The following is a 26,326-nucleotide window of genomic DNA, read 5'->3' as shown; positions in this document are numbered from 1 at the left end:
CATGGCTCAGGTAGAAGGACCGAGTTGATGAGAGGAATATAAAAAGAGAGAAAATCAGCTAATTAGGGAATGCATGGCTTAAAAAGTGCCATTCCTGGAGCGAAAAATGGGCCATTTCTATAATGGATCGATTCCAACTTATCATGTACGATCTCGTTCCTAAATCATGTTCAAAAGTATTTGAGACTTGTTTCTTCAATATTATGATGTAATACATGAAATTTAAAAAAATATTCACTTCATAAATTAAGTACTCTGGGTATGTGCATAAATTAAGGTAAAATTTTAATAACCATAATATTTTCCCATTTTTGAAGTAATAATACTGCTTGAAAGTGCTAAATGAATTTTCGATTTATTGCTATTCCTGATTCTTTCATTGACCAAGGAAGCATTAACTTGATGCATGATCTGAAGTAAAATGCATTTAATCAAAATATTTCTCCGAATATACTCATTTGAGGTTATTCAGACGTTTATTTATTAAGATTTGGATCTGTTTTATTGTTCTATAATATATTCCTTGTCAATCTATGCTCCACAACTAACAGTGATATATTATTTATAATATGATTTGGTGCGTTTTGACGACTGGAGACGACCTCCTTATTAGATGGATAATTCATTATTTTAGAACCATCTAATAATTAGTGTTTTTCTTGTGCTAGTGTCGCGACTTGTTGAATTCTCCTAATTTGAAATTTTATTCATTTGTTCACTTATTATTACAGCGTGTATGGGAATTATTCCCTTGCAAACCATTATTTTTTCCAACTTAGTACTTCGCAATTTCTAATTTTTGTTTTGAATAAATTTTTTAATGGATAGTGAGACAGAAAGAGTGGTTGTCCTGATACATCATGATTTAAAATGGAATAATAATTTTAAAAGCCTAGATTCAATTAGAATATACTAAATGGATTGGTAAAACGTGAATCTATTGGTAAAACGTGAATGGGTATAAATTTCAGTAATATTTTAGTGCTGTTGGGAGAAATGTGAGATTTTGACCGAGGAATAAGAGAAAACGTTTACTCTGCGGGGAATTAATTGGCAAGGTGGCTGTGAGCCAAAACTTGCGAGAGACATCGCGGTAAATGGAACTTGTATTTACATCTGATAGTAGCTTTAGAGGATTTCGCTTCAAGAAAAATATATCGCAAACCGAAATAACCAGGCTGATGTCTTCGGAAACCGTATTGGAGAAGTCAAAAAACAGCTGTACTTATTTTGTTCGTTCGCCAATGGGATATGCTGTCATTGATTTTTTCCCTGTCCATTGTTTAGTATCTTCTTGGAATCGTTCTATTGATTCATCTGGGATTTTTGGGAACGTGGAACAAAGGGATAACTATTCCGCTTGGAAGATATAGCGCTCTTCTATTGAAAAGTTGAAGTATTTTTATCCTAATTGGAATTTCCCATGAAAGCTGCAATGTTGTGAACGATTAAACACAGCAAAAAATCTCAAAGACTCCATTTTTTACCATTATCCTAAGTAGGAATATTTTGAGAATAGTCCCAGTGAATATTGGAAACTGAATTGAATAGACGGAACTGTCAGAGTATTTAATAGCTCATAGGAAGTGAGTGAGATGGAGCGTTGCTATTACGAGTATCATAGATAATCTCAATTTTTTGTGCTTAATTCTCAATCTACCCCAATTATCAGTTTTAGTCTGTAATTTTTTTATGTTCCAAAACTTTGAAAGTTCCCTGCAAAAAGTTACTCCCTTAATATTTCAGTTTGGTATAAACATATCTTGATATTAAATCCTGGCAATTTAGAACGGGATCTTCAAGAAGAGTGTGCGTGAAGAGTATAAAATAGACAAGATAATATAAGGTTTTTTCCTTAGCCTTAAGCCTTTTTTATGGAAGAATAAGTAAATAAATTTCCATTTCCATCCAAATTTGTGTCATGGAGTAAAGACCTTTATTTGGCTGCATGTATTTTTTGTGTCAATATCAATATCTTTGTCTGAATCGTGAAAATTCATGGAATTCGAATTTGTACTTATGCCAAAGACTAAAGTTAAAATTCTCTTCGCTAGCTATTTAATTGTTTTAAACCATAGCATTTTCACTCTTTAAATTTCTACTCTTATTGTTTTTCAGGTAATGAAAAAGGCAGCTGGCATAGGAATGGAAGATACCTCTGCGCCATAGAGATATGCACAGCTTTTGAAAGGTAAGTGAAAGTGAGGTAAAGTTTTCTGTCCTTATGTACTATGTGTAAGAAAGCATTCTAACGTATCAAGCGGCGTCACTAACGCTCTTGATTGAAATTTTATTTCTCTATTATTGTAAAGCTACGTACATTAAGGGGGGTAATATGGTAGCAGATAAATTTGTTTACCAATAGCATCAAACCCGAATGATACGATAATTTTTCACGTGCATTTTTCGGGATGGCTGCAATGACAGCTCAAATGACGACTCGCTTACGTCATTATTTTCATGGATGACGGCAGTTATTTGGGTCACAGTCTATATTTTAAATATTTGGTACTGTCGCGACTTCCAAATCACTTAACACGTACGTGAAATACAGATTCAGTCAAGCAGTTTAAGAGAAGAAACGCATACTGAGGCGACGCCTTTGTAGTCTATGATAACGAATATAGTTAATGACAAGGACGCCTCAAATGACCTTGTGATACCGAAAATGATGGCTCAAGCAGTCATTTTTGCTGAAATTTATAGCTGAAATGATCACTGGACTGGCATATGAAAAAATCTTGTGATTCAGGCTGTACGGAGAATACCTGCACCATTTCAAATACCGCGTTTCATCAACCTGTAGGTTAGTAATTAATGCTGAGTAATTTTTTCTGTTATCCGTGCTTTTTCTTAAATGCTATGGAAAAAAACTTCAATGAGGATAATAGCATCCTAGATCATAAGCTTAGGCGAATTACTTCAATCTTCATGATTGGCCTTGGAATAACATACAGCAATAAAGAAAGTAAAATTTTGCCCAAGAGAATACGTGGCGCCATTCAATTTGTTTGGCTAGTGTTTTGACAGATAGCACATTGTTCTCTTCATTGTAGTGTAAGAGCGTGTATATAAGCGAATTGCAGTTCGCTAACAATAATTATATACAAATAATTTTAGAAAAAATATGTACCAATTATAGTCTATTTAGCTTTGAAAATTCGAAAATGTGGGCCACAAGAAAAGATAGGTCTTCTAAAAAACTTCAGAAGAAAACAAGACAACTTATTGAAAAGCCGAATTCCTCATAGCTTGTGCACATATGAACAATTCCACGCTGAAATATTCCTTGTTGTAATTACTTTAAACTCGATGTTTCATTTTGTTTCGCAATCATTACTTGCTGAAACTATACTCGCTTATAAATTTCGCCGACAACTATCTAAATTAAGAAGCTGGATGGATTGATAATGATAAATATGTTTTTATAAAAATTACGTAAAAAACCCTACGATGGGCAGTATCACAGAACACACAAGATAAAGATTAAAAACTCACATTAATAACTTAATTTTCGGTGGCATTACCACCTTCCTCGGAGTTAAGTAAAAGACTGTAGGTAAAGGGTAAAGGATAGCTGAGGGAAGGGGAAATAGAGGGGAGGTAGGGTCCAAAGAGGAAAGAGTGAGCTGAGGCAATTAAGGGATTATCGGTGGATGTTTAAGCCGGGAGGAAGAAATGCTTTGAATAGCCATATGTAACTTAATTCAATAGAATTAAGTTTGAGTGGGTGGTCTGTGGGGGGAAGGGAGGCTAAAATTGAAACATTGTAGCAATCATTGAATTGACGCTGATGAGCGGCCGCATGTTTCGCCACCGGGAAGGACGCAAAGTCAGAGGAAGTGCATGATGCTCTGTGGTTATTGATTCTAAGGTTAAGGGGAGTTAAGGATTTGCCTATATAAAAGGAGGGACAGTGTTTGCATTGAATTAGGTGAACTACATTTTTTGAAGTACAGGAGGCCGCAGGAGGTGGTGGTAGATAGGAGACGAGATGACTAGGGATATAAGGAGGGGTAAAAATTGGGCGGGTCTTACATCTAGGACGACCGCAGGGCGAAGGTGTGCTATTGGGAGTAGTGGGTGACTTCTGTGAGGGGTTTTTATAAAAATTTATTTTTATTTTGTATTATTACCAAACAATCTAGCGTGATAGGAGTTTGCAACACTGCTGCAAGAGAATATCTTCCCCTTTTCTGAGGGAAACGTCGTCAATACCGAGAAATCAGGAAAGGGATGCTTGGCTCGTCTTTCCTTGCGTACCCCTATCCTCAAGCGGGTTCTCTGCTCATTCCCAAGGAATTATTTCAAGTCCCAGCAGACCTATGCGATGGGAGGTTTCTCAGAAACTTTGTTCCGGCCAGAGATTTTGAAACCTTCCTGAGCGCGCGATTTCGAAGAGATTGATTCGTTCGACAAAACTCGGCGGAAGTAATGGGAGCAGTGTTGGCTATGAAGTTTGATTGCAGTCCGAGTGATCCTAAAACGTTGGGACTCCGAGAAAGAAATTGATACTTTTCGCCCCGAATCTCTCGGGAGAAAAAAAAATGTATCTAGGATTTTTTTCTACTGTACCGTGAAAAAAATGGGATTTTTTGACTTTTTTGCGGTCATATCTGTACTAAGTAGGTAAAAGTCTAGATTCGAAACATTTTATTTGCTGTCACCAGAAAAGGAAGAAATATACAATGAAAGAATTACAATGCAAAGAAGATATATAGATAGGTAATTTATTTCTCTGATTCTTTGAAGAATTAAAAAAATTAAATTAAAAAAAGTGAGTTGTAATAATCATGTAAGACACGAAAACAAAAAATCGGAAGATAGATTTGATAGGTTATATACCATGCGATAATCATAATTTGGGTTATAGTCAAGTATATATTTGTATTTGAGTAGTAGTTATTCGTTGCAAAGAATTGAAGCCAAGGTTCTATACCTCAATAACAAATAATTTTCGCACGAAATTTCACTACTTTGTAAAACATATATTTTTTCTCAAAAAGGCGCAGGTTTCCATGAGTAATTATAATTGATAAGCTCTTTACTGCGTGAATGTTCCGGTGGTGAATTATTAATGTGATGAATCTGTAGTTTTATGCCGATTAGGGACTAGGTGATGAAGTTACTTGGAACGCAGGTTAGGATAGATGAGTGTAATGTGTGGGGTAACGGTGTGGCCCAAGTATCATACCTAACTGAAAAAAATTTATGCCTTATCTCGTGGGACTAATTCGCTTAGGTCATTGTTTTACATTAAAGTATTTAGCTAAAAATCGCTTTGTGGCTACTATCATTGAGTTCTTAGATCAGATATTCGATTGCGAATTCGATACTTCGGTGTACATACTTGAAGGTAAATATTTTCCATACATATTATTTTTCACAGGTATAAATTTTAATTTTTTTGTCCAGAATATCGTGGATGTGGTAGAATCATGTGAGTGAGCATTCATGTGGTAGTCGTTTCACATCTGATCACTGCTGTAATTGTAATTCCTTGAAGTTGTTTTTCTCTTTGCTATATTAGATGGGCGATTATGGGCAATTTTCACCATAGTTTTTACCCATCACATACCCATAAATCTTATTTTTCTCTGCAGGGTGTATATAAAAAAGTATATGTACCCCTTTTTGGTCATTCTGAACTGAAGCCCCTTGAAAGCCAAAAGACTGTCACAAGCGAGATGATATTTTCCCCATCATCGAGAAAATGAGTTTTAAGAGCGCTTCCTAACCTATTTATACGGCTCAATAGCTCTCAATGTCTCTCCTTCCCTCAATTTTTCTCAGAAAAGCTAAGAAAAATTGAACGCAGCGGATATTAGGAAAAGGCCATCAAAGGCCAAGTCAGCTGTACGATGAGAATCACATTCATCTAAAAAGGCCACGGGATCGGAAATGGAAGCTTTTCGTAAATAGAAAAAGTATCAGTTGAAATAAGTAAAGCTGGGTAGAAAATGATATAATCCTTGTATTCGAGCATAAAACGCCCCAAGAAAGTATCAGCATTTTGGACGACGTAAGGAAGATGGGATGCTCATCCTGCGGAAGTAGGATTTTTAAGTCAAGTCGAGATCTGTTGGAGGGTAAATGTCACGATTCACTGTGGAAACGTTTTATCATTAAAATGTCTGAAAATTTATTTTGCAAGTGAATATAAAGAGAATTTTTTAGAGATGATTGCTGGGCTTTGGAGCAGGGGGATCCGGGTTCAAATCTGGGGCAAGGCTATCAATACCCGCAGTTGATATCTTCTGTTTGTGATTTTCCGACGGTCAGATCTTCCTAAAATTTCTTGAATATTGAGGGAAAGTAACTGTGACCCAATATTTAAAATAAATTGCATTCACTTGACTCTACCTTAAATTATTTATGTCCTCATCTTAGTTTATCTTAGAGCACTTCATGGATACAGTGACTGCATCGAAGGTGAGTTCATGCGGTTCATCGTTTCTGGACAAGTTTCCACCGACAGAGATTGCCATCAATGTAAAGACTTTGACCGTACTTTTTGTATAAGTGCTGGAACTTTAGTTATAGAAATTTATTACTCTTACTGGTTAAGCTTGATCATAATGTAAACAGATCTGATATGAGATAATTTGCTCGGATCTGAAAAAGAGGAAGTCTCATTTGGTCCTCTGAAGTTTTAGATGAGGCTCGTAAATCAGATATAAGTTTGTATCAGAATCTATCAATGATACATTTTCCTAGTTAAGTGTTATGAAAAACCGTATTATTATAATGACAAATAAGCCTTAGTGAGCTTTACAAAGCCATATTAACCCCTGGTTCAACAGGCTATATTTATTTCCCAATTGGAATCGGTGGCCTTATTTATCTGGTTTTTCTATAGCCTTGCACAAATAAATGCCACATTTTAAATTAACATTGCGTGCAAAAATATTTAAATGTCATTGGTATCGATGAGGAATGTAGGAAAACAATGGATGCATGGTCTGATCTGCGCCTTCAGATCAGGGTCACAATCGGCACGTTTCCAAATTTGATTTTTAAGATAAAGTCGTCTTGGCGACAGTAACTGACGCTAGTCATGGGAGCAAATGAGGCAATTTCATGAAGAGAAAACCCGATCACAGGGAATCAGGTTGGTGTGGTTGCCAATAAAGTACTGGATTTTCATCCCCAAGGTCTGGGTTGAATTCCGGCGGTGACAGAGGATTTCAGAGCTTGGGTACTGTGTGAAGGATACTTCAAAAAGGTACTCCTACTTCATTGTGAGGCACTACTGAAGTTTAACGTCCAGCATCGATTGGGAAGTTTTCGTTCACTAAGCGCAACGTGGAACCGCCCTCTCCACTAGTACAGCTAAAGCGTTACCGAATTTTCAAGAGGATTCCATAGCAAAGAGAGTTAAGTGCCTGAAGTAACGCCGTAAGATAGTTTAAAACAATGTTCAGGTAAACGTTGGTGAACGTTGGTGTTGTTCAGGTAAACGTTGGAAAATAAATATCGGACAAGATTTGCTGTGTAAGGCTAAATTTAGTGAAGCTGGCTCTATCACCTGTATTTTTATTTAAAAAAATAAAAATACCCACATTTTTCATTTTTTCGATCCTTTGCCTACTTCAAGAGCTATTTTCGACCAAAAATTGACAGTGTTAGCCCTTTCGCAAATAAGTTTGTGACGTCATGTGCTCATGCCGCGAGGGTCACCGCTTCTCAGCTGATTCTTGGCCTTCTGCGTGGACCTTTCGTGGTGCACTGTTGTTTACTCTCCTGTGAGCAAGTTCTTCCTTGAATACATGTTCCTACCTGAACGACTGAATGAATTGTAAATTTTTTGACATTACCATCTCATGTAAAGTGGGGGGAAACCTTCGCGTTATTGTATGTTAAAGTCATGAGAAAATGGCTGAGTGGGGAAAATTTTTCGTGGAAACCTATAAAAATTCCAATTTCAAGTGTCGGAACTAATAGCTTTAAAGGGAAATTTAAAAAATTAGACCTACCTTTGTAAATTTTGAATATTTTTGTAACAGAAGGTATTTACATGACACGAATTATGGTGATGATTTCTAATATTGACAAGCATGATCGTACATCTGACAATACTGCTCGACGGTGGTGTGGAACGCGTCGTCCTGAGACAAAAAGGTAGCACGATTTATCGCACTTCTTTATGTTGCACTCTTGAATAGCATATAACGTACTTAATGAAAAATCTTACAATTTGTCGGTTCAGTTCCGGAAAAAAATGCTAAGTGAAATGAAAAAGTGAAAGTTCAGTTTTAAAATTATATTCGCGGGACTTGATTTTAATTATTTAGATTCTAATGATCTCACAATTGAACGCACTTAATCTAAGTCAGTCCTTTTGTGTTATGGATGGGTTTCGTAGAGAGCATGCTCAAGTTGAGAAGAAAAGAGACTATTACTTCCAAAAGAGACAATGGGGAGTCCTTCTTCAATAAATCTTCAAATTGTCAAGTGTTTAGAACTAAAGTAGAGACATATTGCTATTTTATCTCATAGTTTTCTCCTTAAATACTTTCGTGGTGAAGTGAAATGTTGTTTTAAATTCTTTTAACAGAAGTAAAATGGTTTTTGGTCTATATTTGTGTTATTTTTAATTTATTATGAGAGATTTTGGAATAGGAACGGCAATATTGCCTAGTCAGCCGTTGGAGAATTCGTAATCGAAGTATCTTATGTCATTAGTTTTTTTCATAGATATTGAGCTAGCGGAAGAAAATGCGAGAAAAACTATTTTCGACGATAGATATATAAGGTGGAAATAAATTGTGTCACGAAATTTTACCCAGGGTAGCTATTGCCAGTAGGAACCAAAATCACTGATGATATTTAGGTCGAAAACGCACGGAAATGTTTAGGTCAATTTTTAAGCATCAGAAACTTTTTGTAATATTTCTAACCCTGCCGCGTGAACGGCGATGAAATATGCAAGAATTCCCATGAGAAAAAATTCCCCTGGACCAGGAATCGAATCACGGACCTTAGGCTCTCTGCTACAAATACCGCTTTGCGCGGCTTTAGCGCAGGTTTGAGGCTCTCAACCGGTTGTGGCTTCTTGGAAGTCCTTTCTCCCTCGTGTTGCCATCCTTGATGGACTGCGAGGGCCTAAAACCTAGTACCATGAGCCTCGGTATAATTGCCGTGGGAATTAAAGAACGTAGATAGCGTAGTGGTCTGCGCATTGACCCGGAAATCCAAAGGTCCGTGGTTCGATTTCCGGTCCAGGGGAATTTTTTCTCATGGCAATTCTTGTATAACAGAAACTTCGACCAAAGCGCTCCAATTGGCCGCGAGTTTGCCTTGTTGCCAGATGCCTTGGTTGTTGATGCCTTGGATGCCTTGTTGCCGGCAGGCGAAGCCTTCGAATTCATGAGTTGTCCAAGTCATCTGGCAACAGGGCAATCCCGCGGCCAATCGGAACGCTCTGCTCAATTTCTGTAGTTTATAAATGGTGCATTTTCTACCTTAACATCATCAGTAATTTTGGTTCCTACTGGCATCAGCTATCCAGGGTTAAAATTTCGTGACCCAATTTTTCCCCACCCGGCACATATATTTCCAGCTATTTTTTTTTCTTGTGTTTGCTCATAAATTTAGCTACCTGGTCTCATTTTTTTTGTATCATTTTAGCGACCATTCTATCCAGTGTTTTCATTAATGTACTTCAGGCCGCACGTTTTTCCGTTAGCACTAATATATCCTCTCTCCACCCAACTGTCGTTGTGGTGTACATAATTGAATGGACCACTAAAAAGCTTTCCACCTCAAACCCATATGGACCAGTGTGGGAAAAGAGTGGAAAAATTATGGGAGCGATTCTGTTCTCCCACTGTCTCTCATTTGCTCCCATCCTCCCCACAATGGGATCCGTGTGGGGCTTGTTTAAGTTTTTTTTTCGGAGGACTGGGGGAGAGCCAATCGATGACAGAATGCTTCCCTCACGCGCCGTCGTCCTTCGTTTGTTCCCAACCCATTTAGTTGGGTGGTTCGTTTGTTTTGGCGCTGGTGACAACTGGGATGATTCTCTCCAACAGTAATGGGAGGGAAGGCTATTAATCCCTATCCCAGACTATCCACCGCAAACCGAAGTAAATATCATTTTTTCACGCCTGTCTCAAGAAAGGAATGATATGTTTTCATCTCTTGATATTGTAGGGTTCATTTATCTGTTTCAAATTTCAAGTGTTTTCCTATGCAAAAACCAGCATTTTATTTGGAAATTTACGATACGAGTACTATATATTTTTTAAGCAAAGAGAGTGAAACCCACTTATCATCACATAGACTGTTTTGATTGACGTGATGAATTTAATTATTATAAACTAATATTTATCTCCCATTTTACACTAGACATTTTTAAAACGTATGTGAAATAATGTTTAGAGATATTAGGGCAGGTCTATCACTACTTGCTTCAATATTACCGTTGAACACTTCACGAGTACTTAATTGCAAAGTAACATGAATGGAAATGTTGCGAACGAAACGGGAACTTGCGTAAAAATGGTGAATCATTTTGTTAACTTAAAAAGGTAATTTTGCCAAACTGTTTCTAAAATTTTCATTTACTTTTATAGAAACTATTATCAGGATATTGAAAACTACACGTCAACACCATTCTTTCTGCGAAGGATGGGATGTAATGTGCTATTATTTGGATAAAGCTTAAAGGGAATTCAGTTAAAGTAATAACATAAACTGATGGCGCATGGCTACTCACTATTGTCCAATAAATTACCTTCCACTTCGTGGAAATTGTCTGTGGGCTCTCTTCCCTTTCAAAGTCAAAACTGTGGACCAAGTTCATCAGTATCGTATTAATGATAAATCTCACTACGATCAGTCGATAGGGAGGGATTCTTTTTCTACAATTTGCTGAAATAAGTGAATTATATTTAACGTATGAATGCTTAATTACCTTTTACATACATATGAATGCATAAAATATCTTTTTATCTTAATCATTTACGAAATTATACATTTAAGGTAGGTATCATAGTTTTGTTGTCAAGGTTACACAATGAAAATCCTAATTGCGTACATGGATGTCATTAATTTCAAGTAAATCTCAGAAATTCTAGGTATGAACTAATGAACAGAATGCGATTTCAACACAAAGTGTTTTCAATATTTTATTAAAATGATAATTTATAACCCATTTTCCCTGAAATCTAAAGCCTAATTTTTCGTAGACCCACGATTCAGTCCCTCAGCACAGCACGCCTCGCCAGCAATTAAAAAAAAACTACACATCTGTAGTTCATATGAATAAGATTTTTTTATTATCCATGAACTTTATTCGAGATGAGTGATATACCTGTTTAATTATTGTTATATTCAGTTTAAACTTGAGCCATAATATTTTTTGACATGTCCAGCAACGCCTGGTCACCCACCATTATTATTAACCTTTGTACACGATGGAGGTCTTAATAAATCCGGAATGGTATCTCCTTCGCCGGAAAAAAAATATTGAACAGCTTGTAGACAGCTATAATATTTGCGTCATGGCAAGACTGCTTACTTGGCCGTTTGTGGGGGTAAGGAATATCATTTTTCATGACAGACGTCCTGAAATGCATTAGGTCACGTCATGATTAGGCCCTCACTAACTTATTCGGCCGCTGATGGCAAAAAATAAGCTGTATGGTGAAAGTTTCACGGAGGAATTTAATATCGCTCAAGTTTCTGTGCTCAGTGTTCACATGATAAAAAAACATTCAATATTAAAAATAAATTTTGACCTCCAATTTTGTGGTGATTATACTGTTCACACTACGTGAAAAAACTTTTGTAGATTTTGTGGATGAGTAAAATACCGTACAAAAACGCCGGATAAAAGTCTTTAATTGCCCTGAAAACTTATTTTCGCGTTATTGTAAGCCAGTATAGACCATAAGTAGAGTGACCTCAGATTTTCGGTCATCTAAGTAACCACCACTATTTCGCATGTTTGAGGATCATATTCGGATATAGTATTTATTTAGGAATAGACCATCAACCTTAACTTTGCAGCGCATGTAAATATTAGCCAAATTTATCTCCTAGCAGTTGATCTTGCTTGCGGTATTTCATCTTCAATGGCAAAATTAATTGCCAATGGTTGCAAAACTTATACTGTGATTCCGGATGACTGTCATTCTTTGTCGTTTTTTACGGATCTTTCAACAATCAACTCTGGAGAAGTCCACTAATGATGCTCAATCATTTCTTCGTCAATGTTGTCCTCAATTAATAAAAATGTATCTACCGGTTGATATAGTTTATCATAATACTCTTACAATTACGCATTATTAATGCGTATGGTAGGTATTGTATCTTCACAAGTTTTCATTAAAGAAATAAAAAAGTAGTGTCAGTTTCTTGAAAATCAGATTTTCGAATAGAATGAAAATTGACGCAGAACGGCCATATTTCGAAATCACTTTATAGTTTTTGATCTATCGGTGAAGACATGGAGGGCCGCATCTATTTAACTCATCAACATTGCGAAATGTGAATCCCCTTTTCCACCTAGACTTTCATTCTCGAGCTCGGCCTGAGACCTGTCACTTTTCCTTCCATCCATCAACCCTGCTGTCACCATTTTCCTACCCCTAATCTCAATCATCCATTTATCACGTTTTTAGCATTCTCTTCCCCTTTTTAGCCTCCTCTATTGTATACGCTCCATCCACACTTACCAGAAATAGTCTTATATTACATTGCATAAAATCTAGCCGTTATGGTAGTTTTAAATGGAACATTTTACTTATCATCGCGTCTCACCACACTTTGAATTTTAATCTTCAGCTCGGCATTTCTATTGCTGTTCAGTTTATCCCAGAAACCTATCCTCTTCATCACTATCCCACGCTCTCTTAACATCCTTTCCTCTATCACGGTTTTCACCAACCCATTTTCTCTGTGTACTTACCGTATCCATCGATTTGTCCATATTCCCCGAAAACTTTCCTCTCCTCACCCACTATGTGAGTAAGCTATTTATCACGTCTGGACGTAATAAATAGCTTGCTACACTCTACCAAAATTCACATTTAATTGAAGAAAAACGAATAATTTGATATTTTGAGAATTGTCTAGTCGCCCATTGAATGCATTGTCACTCACGGCGCTAATAAATGTCACCAATGTATTTCATGCGGAAATAAACTGTTTAAAATGCCGTTAACCGTAAAATATATGCAATATTCGGATGGAATTAAAAGATTTTCATCGCTATTGCAAGAAATTACTGATATATGATGTAAATTTTTAGTTCAAACGAAATTTAAAGTAGCATTTACTTCAAATGACAAATATTATTATATGCTACGAAATAGAAGGGTTAGGTCAAAAATAGGTGCAAGGCCTCCATTGCAAATATGGTGAATAAAATATGAATCATATATGATCTTGTTTTTTCTCGGCGAATATTTCTTATAAATATTTCTCGGGTTTCTAGCCGAGTGAGAATTTTTTGGCCTAATGTTTCGACGGAACACTCTTCCATCGTCCTCACATTAATTCCACATTAATTCTCTGACGAGTGTTCCGTCGAAACATTAGGCCAAAAAATTCTCACTCGGCTAGAAACCCGAGAAATATTTATAAAAAATATGAATCGCTCAACGCTGAACACCGCGCTGAGAATTTTATTTATTAACCAGTTTAAAAGCCAACCAAGTAGAAACAGTAATCAAACTTTTACTGGACGGAGTGTGGGGCCTTCTCTATATATTCATCTTGTACAGACCTTAAATCATATCAAGCGTGGATCATCTTTAGCCTTGTCACAGCGTGGAAAGGCCTTAAAAGGCCCGAATATCGAATACCCGTCTCACTAGCTCGGGAAGGGCGAAAGGGCTTTTTGAAGCCCTGAACATTTAATTTGACCTCACGCGTAAAAGTGAGCCCCGTCGTGTGGCCAATCGGGAAAGGATTAGCACAGGAGGGCGGGGGTCGAGGGGGAATAAAGCAAACGATTTCGGAGTTCTTCCTGCCCCCGTTGGGTGCAATTAGAAGGGAAATCTGGGGCTCGGAGGCAATCTTCGACGTGACTCGAGTCGCTAAAAGCAAACAGGTTGAATATTCATGATCTCGGGTCCATTCTGAAGGCGTGAAATACGTACAAACAGCTCCTCCACCGTTGCACCCTATAGTGTCGGCTATTTTGCCACCTTCCCCCGTTTGAGGGTGTAACTTCAGGGTCGGTGGGTTGGTTGGTAGCCCTAATTCTAGGACGTGCTCCCCGTTCATCCTCTGACCGTCCGTGGGCGTTGCTTGTTGAGTGTAATCGAGAAGTACCAAAAGATTCCTTGAAGCGGAACGTGTCGCTTCGTGACGGACGCCCGTTGCAGTGTGTATATTCAAGTTTCCTGGCTCGGTCTATTTCTTTGTGGACACACTTGTAATCAGGGCTTTGTTTTTATAGGTGGCCGTAATCGAACCTATCACGGATGTCCGAAAGAACAGTTTCTCATCTCGCGAAACGGATGAAATTATAGGAATGATATTCACCTAGCATGCGGAATTTTAACCATCCTAGTGCCTCCCAGGGTCGATGTGATTCTTGGCCGAAAAGTGATGTGAGGTGAAATATCGGTTTTGAGGTAGCTAATTGCTTAAATTAATAATTATACAGCAACTAAACACTTGAACAAAAAAATCAGGATACATTTTTCGGTTAAAAATTAATATAATATGGGCACAATAAGAAAACAGCATGTCGATGTAACAAAAATGACATAATAGATTTTTTTCTCAATTTTCATGTTACATTTAACATTTGCCTTTTCTCGCCAGTGGCTGGCTTTCCACGTGGCACCACGTACTACGTGGCACTAAGAGGGATTAAGAGAAATCATGCAAAAATGAACTAGTGCAACGAACGGAACTACTGCAACGAAATGATTTTACATGTATATATATTTTGTGTACAGTTTAATTGATTATATGTATTGTGTGTTAAGTTAACTTTGCTCCACATAAATTATTTATTTGCTTTCTAAGCATAGTCCGTTGACTGTGTTTTATAAATCTCATAAAAGTGAGTAAAATGTTTACTCTTTATATAAAGCAAGAAATGCAACAATTTCTTAAAATTTTATTAAAACTTACTATAAATGTATTTATTGAGTGAAATACATGGAATACTTATATTTAGGAATCAGATAATTATACATTTCTTAGAGATATATCACAATAAGCCTTGTGTGTGCCTTATATTCTAATTGCATCAATGGAGGTTTTTCTTGAGTGAATTAAATAACAACTTCATAAAAATAAAGAACCTATGAAACTACTACGTGTAAAATAAGAAAACAGCTTCGTGTCATTATGGCTGTTATATTTATAATGTAATCACTGGTTTTACTCTACCGTTTGTTTGATCTTCTTTCTATACACTCAACCCAGACAAATACAAAGTTTTCACGGATATCCGGGCCACTCTTTTATCTCTCCATTTTTCTTTATGAATCTTTTTCGTATTATTCTGGCTTCTTCTTTCCATATCATGACGTGTATCGTTACATTTTTAAATTCCTGCATTCATACCTTGCTGAATGGCTGTCAAAATTTCTCTTTATTTTTTATGCAATAGTACTACAGCAAAAGTTTAGTTAGTTGTAAGGTTAACCCTCCCATTCCAAACCTCAATGAGTATGATTATTCCAGTTGATTCGAGGAAAAAAAGAAGTCCGGATGGAGCATTTTTATGCGAATTGGTTTAATGGTTTTGGAGAGTCTTTTATGTATTCCTTATGTTTGCCCTTAAAGACATGGCTTATGTACCATTTCAAAAAATTTGCTTTCGCCTAAAGAAGGCTCTTAGGAATGGCATGCACAGCTTCAACATGGGTTTGAGTATCAAATTCGAAAGAATATGCGTAGTTCAGTGGTGGGCACCTCTTATTCAACCATTCAGTGTAGTGGCGCCCGAGTTAGGTGACTGTAGACCATGTGGGACTGAAAAAAAGCCCGTCAGCGCGACAAAGGAAAAGTTTTGAGCTAAAAAAGATTTAACTCGGAGCTTTTTAGCCTCTACAGAATAATATAATTCGTTGAAAATCTCCCCGGACGTCGGAATATAAAGCCAGAGCGAAATGGAAAGCATGTGCGACTGACTTTTATTGTGGAAAATTAAAATGGGAGAGCTTTATTTCTGTCGCCGCTGAGTTGTGGGTAGGTTTCGTCTTTCAGTTTGGCCGTAGACCTTCGGCTTTCATTAATGAGGATATAGAGTTTATCCGTGTGGAAAGTCGTGAAAGTGACATCCTACGTGACTTGATAACCTTATAATGGACATGCATGGGCATTTAATGTGTTGATTTATATATATATATATCTAATGTGTGTATATGATTCATCTCTCATAAATTTTAAGGATAGTAATAAAACCTCATTTATATGAACTACGATGCATAGTTTTTTAATTGTTGTCGAGGTGTGCTGTATTGCAGGACTGCATCGTTGAGTGTCTAAGAAAAATTAGGCTTTAGATTTCAGGGAAAATGGGTTGTAAAACATAATTTTAATGAAATATTGAAAACTCTTTTTGTTTCGTATTATCTTCATTGGTTCGTATCTAGAATTTCAGACACATTACTGTTAGGAAAAATATTATGCGAGAATAAAAATATTTTGATGATTCGTTTAGAATTTTATATTTATACGAGTGCTCGACTCATTACTATTTACTCTCTAAAATTTTTTTGTTGCATTATATGAGTATCAATTCCGCTGTCAAAGACCTTATCACCCGAACGACCTATGAAAACGTTTAACCCTCAGGCACCTCTTGGTTCTGGTCAACCGTATAGGTAAAATAAAATTACCGCAACTAGGAATTATTTATTTTACCGCTTAGTGGCGGGGAATCTATAATGTTAGCATTACTAATTTATGAATCTAGATGAATTGTGAAATAATATATGTAATTTTGACTGTTGTTTCAAACGTCATCACTTTTCCTAGTAACATTTTATAAATGCCGACCTTTCTGCTATTTATTTCATTCTCATTGTTGGTCGATTCTGTACTCCTGGGTTTTTCATCCCTGTATCTTAATTCAGTATAAATTAGTAAAGGTGGGTATAGTTGCCTTGTTGATAGAATATTGGGCAATGGCATTGGTGGTTTCGCTCTTAAAGCTGTCAGCACTTCCTCCTCACTGTCTACTATATATCAGCGTATATCTTGCAAAAAAACTTTTAATGGGATCATCTCAAAACTTTAGCGATTAAGAACACTAGTATGCTATTTAATGTTGATCTTACTTGCTAGCAATCAATCCAAATATAGCAATCCTTTCCTATTTTAAATTCGTCTATTAATTGTGCAATTTTCGTCGGTATTGTAATTTTATCTCCGCTGCTCTATCAGCTCTTGACATTCTTTAAGTATTATTTGCTTCCGTTTCCTACCGAAACTTCATTTTGAGAAGTTTGAAAGGCATCTCAGAGTTTCTCCATAAAGGGTCTCTCGCTTCATTAATGTGGTTGCTGCAGTTGTCTTTCTCATTCTTGTTTGGAGCTGCATGTGTCCTCTGGAAAATTGCCTTGACTCGATGTTCACTATAAAAGCAATTTACCCACTGTCATATTGAAAATTGACTTTCTATCACTTCAGAATCACGAATTAAGGAGTGGCATAATGTCTTCCTTCTCTGGAGACGGAGGTAACTTTTATGAGTATGGCGCGTTTTTTTAGTAAAGCTTCTACCGTAGACGGGTCATGTCGATCAAAATTTCACTGTACCTGAGAAGATAACTTGCGTTTATTTCCGTAAGTTAAATGATTCAACTTATTAATAAACTATGCGGAATAATGATCTGAATATTTTTCAATTTTTAAGCAAACATGCGTTCATAATTAAGAGATATATGTGGGAAAAGATGAAAGTAACGGATTTTAAGTCACTAGATCTTCGTTTAGGGTATATTTTGAATCAGATTATATGCATTTCAATGAAAATGTTGAGTTTGATTTTAAAAAAATTTCTGATAAAAATTTTGAATAAAGTTTTCGGGGCATCTGCAAGATTTTAGCTGTTTATTATCATTAGACACCATTCATGAAGTAGTCATGATTTTCACCAAATATTGAGGGACTGCTGCATAGTATAGAACATAACACCATCCTTCCCGCCCGGTTAGCATCGTCTGAAAATAAAATTTTCTTAAATTTACATAATAGGTTAAGTTTAGTTTTCAATGTGCGATCTGAGGGTGACTCCTTACCGAGTTGTTCTAAGAGGTCAGTAACCTAACAAAACTATCGTAGCTACTTTTCACGTACCAAGTATGTGTGGAATATACAATGGTCGTTTTATTTACCGTGTTAAATGAACATTTTATCTTACCTTTTGGCGGCGTTTTTAACAGTTAGTAAGTTAGCTTCGCCGTTAATGTAATTTATCAGTAACGATTGGGCATGATCAGGAGAAGATATTAAAAAATGAAGGAGATGATGAAAAATGCTATTTCTTGTTTCTTACGTTCTCTTTCAAGTAGCGGTATCATCTGACTTCCTTCGTAGCCATTATTTCAAGCGGTACGAGTATTGGTATAGAGTTCATAATCAAAGTAATTTTGTGACCGTGGGATATTAGCTGGAGGAGAGTAGTATTGAATGAAAGGTCTATGGGAGATTAAATGAGTATGAGGACATGACAGCATCAATAAAAGTTATGTGATGTGGATTAAGAGAGATTTCGGGGTTCGCTAAACATTATTTTTGTTCTACTAATGTTAATACGACAGATGCGTGATCTTAGCTCTTTATTCTCGCTGAAAGCCATTTATGTGGTACTCATGATTACAGCTAAATGTTGTGGGAAGGCTGCATATAAAGCGAAAAATTCATCGATTAGTAGTATTAGAATTAACAGTGAAAATACTAAATTTTATTGCATAATCTCATTGAAATGGAAAGCACTCACACAAAGTGGATAATTGGAAGACAAGAGCAATTATTTTATCGTCATCAAAGAATATTTCCACGAAGTATAACCTGATGTATTGCCTTTTTGGAAGCTATAGTTTTCAGTGCAAAGGTGGAAAACTTCCTCAGAATCCATGTTTTGGTGTTTATTACGTGTACAAAATCTAGGAATGCACGAAGATTTTACTGTGAAATATCATCCCATAAATTTAGCGTTTTATCACCGGTCATATAGCTGCCTAGAGCCTGACCAACCCCGCGGCAAAGCCACGAGGGGAACTACGGACCGCGGGCCCTTAGTGCTCCCAACCCTCCCCAACAATCACGGGGGCATATGCCTTGGGGATTTGCCCCCCCCCCTGTTCTTTCTCTCCCTCCCTGTGGACCTGACTGCACATAATGCTCGAGCGAAGAGGGGTGGAGGATAATGAAAGTGTAGCATATTGAATTTCGGGAAAAAAACTTTTCTGAAGGTCAGTCAGTGTGATGAAATTTGATTTTGCCTGATTTAATTAATGGATCATTTGATCGTGCACTGCTGCGGTTCAGAATGCCCACGGGGCTATAAATTCAGGAAATCTGCAGTACAGCCCAAAGGAATTTCGTGGGAAGTCTATAGGTATATAGTATATAAAATTAGGACGTTATGCGTGATTTATCGATAGGGATTTTAACTTTACTTCCGCAGGGTTAACTTTGTTATGAGAAATTGAATCATTTCTTATCTTTTCAGTTAGAGGTCATTTGACCATGCAAATGAAATTTACTTCTGAGATGGCCACGATATCTTATGAAATTTGCTTTTCATATATTTTGGGCCTCATCATCAAAAATAATATTTGATTCTGGATTATTATCAAAGCTTTTGTTGACGGTGGTTGCTATTTTCTCTCGTCCTCTTAACGCTAGTAAATAATTCTCCAATCTTGTAAAATAGAGTGACTCAACGATTGGTCGATAAAAATGACGGTAAAAAAAGAAAAGAGCTCTTATTAGAAATTGTGGTAAATCCTACAAAATTACGTTTTTCTATGGTCAGAATACAGAAGATGAGTAAAAAAACAGTCCGCAGGAAATAAAATATGTGACGTGTTAGCGTTCAGAGTATGTTACAAGGATTTGAGATTCGAGTGCCAAGAGAATTAAGTAAAATGCCCGGATGAGTACTGTAAAGGTAGTGTTAAAGATAGCATTCCATGGAATAGAAACGCTGAAAGGAATGTTGAAGTCTATAACGGAAGGAAAGATACTGGGCTAGCAGAAAGAAGAAAGCAGGAGAATGCCAATAGGCTTCTGAGGTGAGCATGAAATATATTTGAAAAATGAATAGTAATGCCAAGATTGTATCGCAAGATCTCACTCAAGTGAAATAAAATAATGTTTCGAAGCCGCTGACGATACTATGAATCGATTTTTTAGCGAAAGAATTCTGTGGGTGAGTAACCCCAGGACAACCAGATGAGATCTTGCCAACCACCCAATGAATAACTCAGTGATGGTTTAGTACTTCAGCTAATGAGAGTATATGCTTATTACGACAGTGTAAGGATTGAATCTTGTACTTTAGTTGCCTCTCGTAAAAAAAAGCAAGTGTTCGCAACCAACGTTGCCATGCCAACTTTATCTTGCTTGCAGCCTTGAAAAGGTTGTTGGCCCCAGTTTTAAAGAGTAGATTTTCTTTCAGTTTATTATAATTGAACATAGATTAATAAAAATATTCTTGGATGAAATGATGAAGTCCCACCATCTGTCCTGACATGTTCTCATGGCGTTCATGCTCCTAAATTCTGAATAATTATAAAGATTACAAACCTCAATATTTTACTCTGGATACAATATTCCTTAAAGAAGAGTAAGGAATAATGTGAATGATACGATAGATATGGATAGAATGATCGTTAACGATGCACTTAAATACTATTCGTAGTACACACATAATTTTACTGATAACACCAATATTGCAATATCATGCACTCTACTTAATAGAATGAAACACACATATGTCGCAGTTACATATATGGAATTGGTTTTTGAGAGCCAAATATCTGGGATGTAGATAATTATATAGGTGTATGTAGGATATTAATTAAATTGGCTTCCATCGATAAAATTAGTCGAGAATGAAATTTAAACGAAAAATAATCCTGCGGGTTGGAGGTGAGGTAGGCACGTTAACGTTTTGGAAATGGGCTCTGCTGACTGTTATAAAATCCTCGTATTATTCCCTACCATCCCGTAATTAACCTGCCTAGAGGAGTAAAATTTGACCCAAACCTGAGGAAAGATAGGTGGGCGCTCGTAGCTAAGGTAATTTATGCCCGGGTCTCAGAACTTGGGCTATCCCTCCCGCTAGGCGATGCTCCCATAATGTATGCTGTCTCGTCAGATGTGGGAGGCATGTCCCCCGGAGACTTCCTTCTCTTGTCGCCTTGTCCCAGCTGGGCAGACACGTTACGAATACCACCGCCACTGTATAGTCACCTAACTCCTTGTTGCCCTTGCGTTTTCCCATTGAATAATCTACACCGCAACGAACTGTTTCCCCAGCTGAATTCTCCACCTTTTAGGTCGGTTTCATGACGCACGGGTTCCTTTTACTGCGAGATTATCAGAATTTCGCATTAGTGCTGTGTGGGAATTTCATCATTTTCGAATATTAAAGAATAAGTAAGATTTCCTACACATTATTTCATTGGATTTTATCCACGAGTACAGCGTAGTTAAATTACTATGGCTTATTGCTCTGGGAATGTTTACTGTAAATAGTTTCTTTTATTTAAACTTTGCGTAAAAATTTTAAACTTTATGTAAATTTACTGTAAATCATTAATTAGTGAATAAATGACGTCGGGTTTGGATAGAATATCTCAATAGCGATGTATAAGAAAAGCTTTGCTGTGCTCTTTAAAACTTTGTTTGTTTCCTACTAATTAATTGATCATTTCAATTTTTTTAAGAATGAAGGAAGAATCCAGTCAAAAGGTAAAGCGTCTCCCTCCCTCGAAGGCTGAAGGAGATAAGATAGGACGAATTTTTACGCCAAAATATATGGCCTAGGTTACATAAGCATACAAATTGGAAGAAGTTATAGGAGCTCACAGACACCCTGATCGAGTCACTAAATTCGGGCGAAAATATTACCATTTTCGTCCCATAGATATATAGTATATATACCATATAGGTAGTTTATGACATTAGAATAAACTACCGGCTACGCTCAAAGCCAGCAGGCAAGATTTATCACTCCCTCTCCAGTACGTCTTCAATCCATGTAAAATGTTGGCTTTTGCTAGTTTTTTGGCTTACAGTAGGGCCTTTTTTCCTGCCACCTTCGAGTGATACATATTTAAATTACTCACTTACTCATCGTTTCAATGGTTTGGATAGGCGAGGATAGATAGCTCCCCACTTACTAAGCCGCAGACAAATAAATTTCACACGTTCTGAGTGGACTTCCTCACCCCTGGGCCACCCTCATTTGCTAAGATTTTTTGTCTACTGTCTCGTTATTACTCGCTGTTATCTCGGGCAATGAGTATGAAAAAAGCGGTGAAAAACGTTACTGATAATACGACCTTTTATGGTAATTTTCCTTGATGAATCGAGGTTAAATGTTAGGCCTCAGCTTCGATTAATTGTTCCCTTCTTGTGATTATGGAGGGGAAACAGCAGATGTAAGTTGTGATGATTTTTTATGAATAGCGTGGTCAAAGGATGTTTATTGAGGTTGGTGATGGAAGTTTTGTGGGTAGTGCAAAAATAGAGAAGATTGCTAACTGAGATAGAAGAGAGGATGATAAAATTTATTAGACTTGTCATCAGACACGATATATATTATTTAACGATCATTCTTGAAAGGGAAATACGAGGCAAAGAAGAGAGAGAAGGGCTGAGCAGGATATTTTTGCTCGAGATTACGAAGCAGTCAGGATGGAGAAAATGTGAGGAAGTAAAGCAAACAGAGAATAACACGAATAAATGTTTGCATCGACGAATCATCAGCCTTTTGTAAACAATTAAAGGATTATGCGGGGAAATCCTTCATAGCTGTGTAAGAAAAGGGAAAAGACGTTCTATAAATGGAGATGTAGGCACACCAGGCTGAAATTTGCGAAAATGTTTTAATTTCAAGTCAAAAATAAAAATGGTAATTTTCCACCCATCTTATTCAGTAGTAACTCAGATATCTGTGGTTTCAATTCTTAATTATGATAATAGTATTAGATATAGAAACCGTCTTAATGTTTGTAATTAATAGGTGGAAACATTCTTGTTGGTTGTGACGTTAATGATGGCAGTATTTAATGCTATTATGAAAATTACGCTCATTAAATTCCTTAAATAGAAATTTTAAGAATCTGATATTTTATTTGATTCACTTAAATTCCTCTAAAATAGATTTCGCTATTGCAGTGTAAATTCATGTTGCCATCGCCTTGTAATTGTATAATTATTCTGTAATGTAATTGTATCTAATTATTCTGACGTTCAATGTGATTCAAAGAGAATAAATAAGCTGAGATTCCTGAATATTGTGGTGAAATTTTTTCTAACCCTATCATGCTTATTAATATTTATTCCAGTTAACGCCTGTAATCGTCGGATTATTCCCATGATTTTATGAGAATAACCAGGTAACTCAAAACGATTATTCCTTATTTATTGGATTAAAAAATCGAAAATTCCTAAGCTTTCCTGCTTAAATTTAGGAATGATAGTAAAAATACATATTCTTGTGAAATTCACTGCCGCTTTCGTGCTTTGCAGGTTAATATTCAAACGAATAAAATGACAAAAAGTGTAGTGTAGGCATCAATTACAGTCTCAAATATTTAACATATTTAAGTATTTAAAAATTTTAGCATATTTAAAATTTTAAAATATTTAACATATTTGTGAGTATAATTGATATTGCTATCCTATTCATTATTTCATTAATAGTATCATTTTATTACGGCGTGTTGAAGCCCTTGGTTGCAGTACAGTACTCGCTACCTGGTGAGAATTTGATGTTTAGACTTAATTTCAAACTAGATAAACGACGGAGAAACCCTGCCTATATAATGTTTTGGGTCGTTATTTTCTTAAGGAGAGTTGCTAAGGGGTTCTTTCTTCCAATTTGTATGCTTTTGTCACCCAGGTCATATCATTCTGCCCAGCTTGGTGCCCTTGGAAGGATAGCGATAACCCACCAGCGAAAGTCGCCAGTCGGCGGGCAAACTGAAAACAGGAGCTTAACGCCCGCGCGCACTTACAAGACTCGAAATGAGTGCTCATCATCTCCCTTTTCTCTTCGCTCTCTCTCACACTTTCTTTTATTTTTAATCACTGTGGCTTCACTTTTTTATGATTATAAAAATATCCCTCAAAAAGGGAGACATGGTAACCTCGGGGTCGCTACCGAGAATTACGGCATACAAAAATAAAAGAGGGAATCCCTTTCCATTCGCACTTGAGATTGAAAGTCATCCACACCTGCTGTGAAAGAGTTTCTCTCTGTATCTTCAGTGGTATCTAGTGACTCTGATTATCTGAATCGCATGACTTGATTAGGGTCTCTGTCAGCTTCTATTCCTTCTTCCAATTCGCATGCTTTTGTGACCGTGGTCATATCATTCGTCATAAAAATTAGTCCTACCCTACTCTATCTCCTTCTATCTTTGTAGGAGAGGGACGCTTTATTCTTTTGGCTGGATTCTTTGCAGATTAAAAAAATGAAATGATAAATTAATTAGCTGGGAAGTATAATATTTTTGAAGTGGATAGTAAAGATATTTTTTATATATCGCCATTAAAAACCCCTATCCGAACCCAGCGTCAATCGTTCACTAATTATTAATTTATTCAAATGTACAGTAAACATACCCGAAACTGTACTCGTAAATAAAATTCAGTGTAAAATATTACAATAACAAAACAATAGGATTAGAAGTTTTGTTTTAATGAATACTTAACAGTCTTGAAGCAATGAAATAAAATAAACTCATGAGATAATTGTACGATATACTCATGAGTGAGATGTACAAATAACATATTATAAAAAGATCAAAAAAATTAGAAGCACGATGTATCGATATCAAAAATTGAAAAGAATATCGCCTCCGGAGATGAGGTTAGGGTATTTAATAAAACATTCCAACCTCAATAACCCAATTCGCATGATTTGTTAAAACATATTTGTAAATCCCTGATTCTAACCACGGAACCGTTAAAGATATCTATCGTAAATTCAGAAAGGTTAGTTTCCTTAAGCTATTTCTATAGAAGCACCATTACACTACCTTTCATTGGAAACCTGAAGATATGATTTTATTTAAAAGATTTCAATTAAAAAATTGAATGCGTCGTTATTATGCTAAAGCTTTAAGTGTATAGCGCACGTTTGTTCAAAATTTCCCCATGCATCATTTATAGCCCTCAAATTCGTAATTAATATGCCTTATGACATCAAGTTCGATTGTCTCACTACCTTTATTAATGTGTTCTTTATGGGGCCCCACAGTTCATGACATTTTGGGGTAGTGAACGAATGTATTCTTAAACCCATGTTAAACCCATAAAGTTCGGTGTCGAAAAGTCATTCTCATTGATTTTTGTAGTATAATCCTTACGTTGATTGAACATAAATTAACTACCAAATATGATACCGCGGGAATTTGCGGCTTCTATGTCAAAAATCATGTTTTCTAGCTTAAATGATTATTAATATTTGGAGTCATAAACTTACTCAATGATAGGAAATTGCGCTTGGCGCACCGTCCGTTTTGGCGACACCACAATCGCGGCCTGACCAAATTCACTTGCAGATTAGTGTGGTCATAACTTTTCTGGAAAACAATACAATTATGTCCGAACAAAGTATTAAATAACAGCTAAGAGCAAAAGAGAAACACCCAAAGATACCAACACTGTAATGGAATAACGAACGATGTGCGCCATGCTAGGGATTAGCTGAAACTAAGCTAAAATCCGATCGCGTCCCCCGAGCATGGCTGACCGTAACATTGGCCCAAAAAGGCCCTAATGCCCAAAATTCGAATATGAGGATAGTGCTTTTTGAAGTGCTGCACTTTATATCCCAGTACTTTGTACTATATAGAAGCCCAGTACTTTATAAATCGGATAGTAATTCAATCCGATTCATATTAGCTGCGAGACTCATTTTTAATTTGCTTGTGTTTCTCATGGATTTGAATGGAGTGCGGGGCTTTGAGGTCCACAGGTAATATAGTATCCACAAAATATCCACAGGTGCACGATTATATTTCTCGGATTTACTCAGGATAGGGCTTCATCATTCTATTTTATTTGAGTTGAGTGACAATCTCCGACGATCGGAAACTACCTGTGACCATCGCCATAAAGCGAACATCTGAACCCCTTTTCTCGGAATGGGGAGTCA

General features: G+C 36.6%; 1 protein-coding gene across 4 annotated transcripts in view; it reads left to right on the top strand.

Annotated features, from left to right (window-relative positions):
* LOC124163368 (FMRFamide receptor) overlaps window positions 1–26,326 on the top strand; it is a 682,967-nt gene that overhangs the window by 130,511 nt on the left and 526,130 nt on the right. For all 4 annotated transcript variants that reach the window (XM_046540240.1, XM_046540239.1, XM_046540241.1 and 1 more), the window contains exon 3: window positions 2,119–2,191. The gene's annotated coding sequence lies outside the window, so the exon portion shown is untranslated. The remainder of the gene's footprint in view (window positions 1–2,118; window positions 2,192–26,326) is intronic.

The sequence above is a fragment of the Ischnura elegans genome, chromosome 8, assembly GCF_921293095.1.
Source record: "Ischnura elegans chromosome 8, ioIscEleg1.1, whole genome shotgun sequence".
In the NCBI taxonomy this organism is placed as follows: Eukaryota; Metazoa; Arthropoda; class Insecta; order Odonata; family Coenagrionidae; genus Ischnura; species Ischnura elegans.
This window is presented reverse-complemented; position numbering and strand designations above follow the sequence as displayed.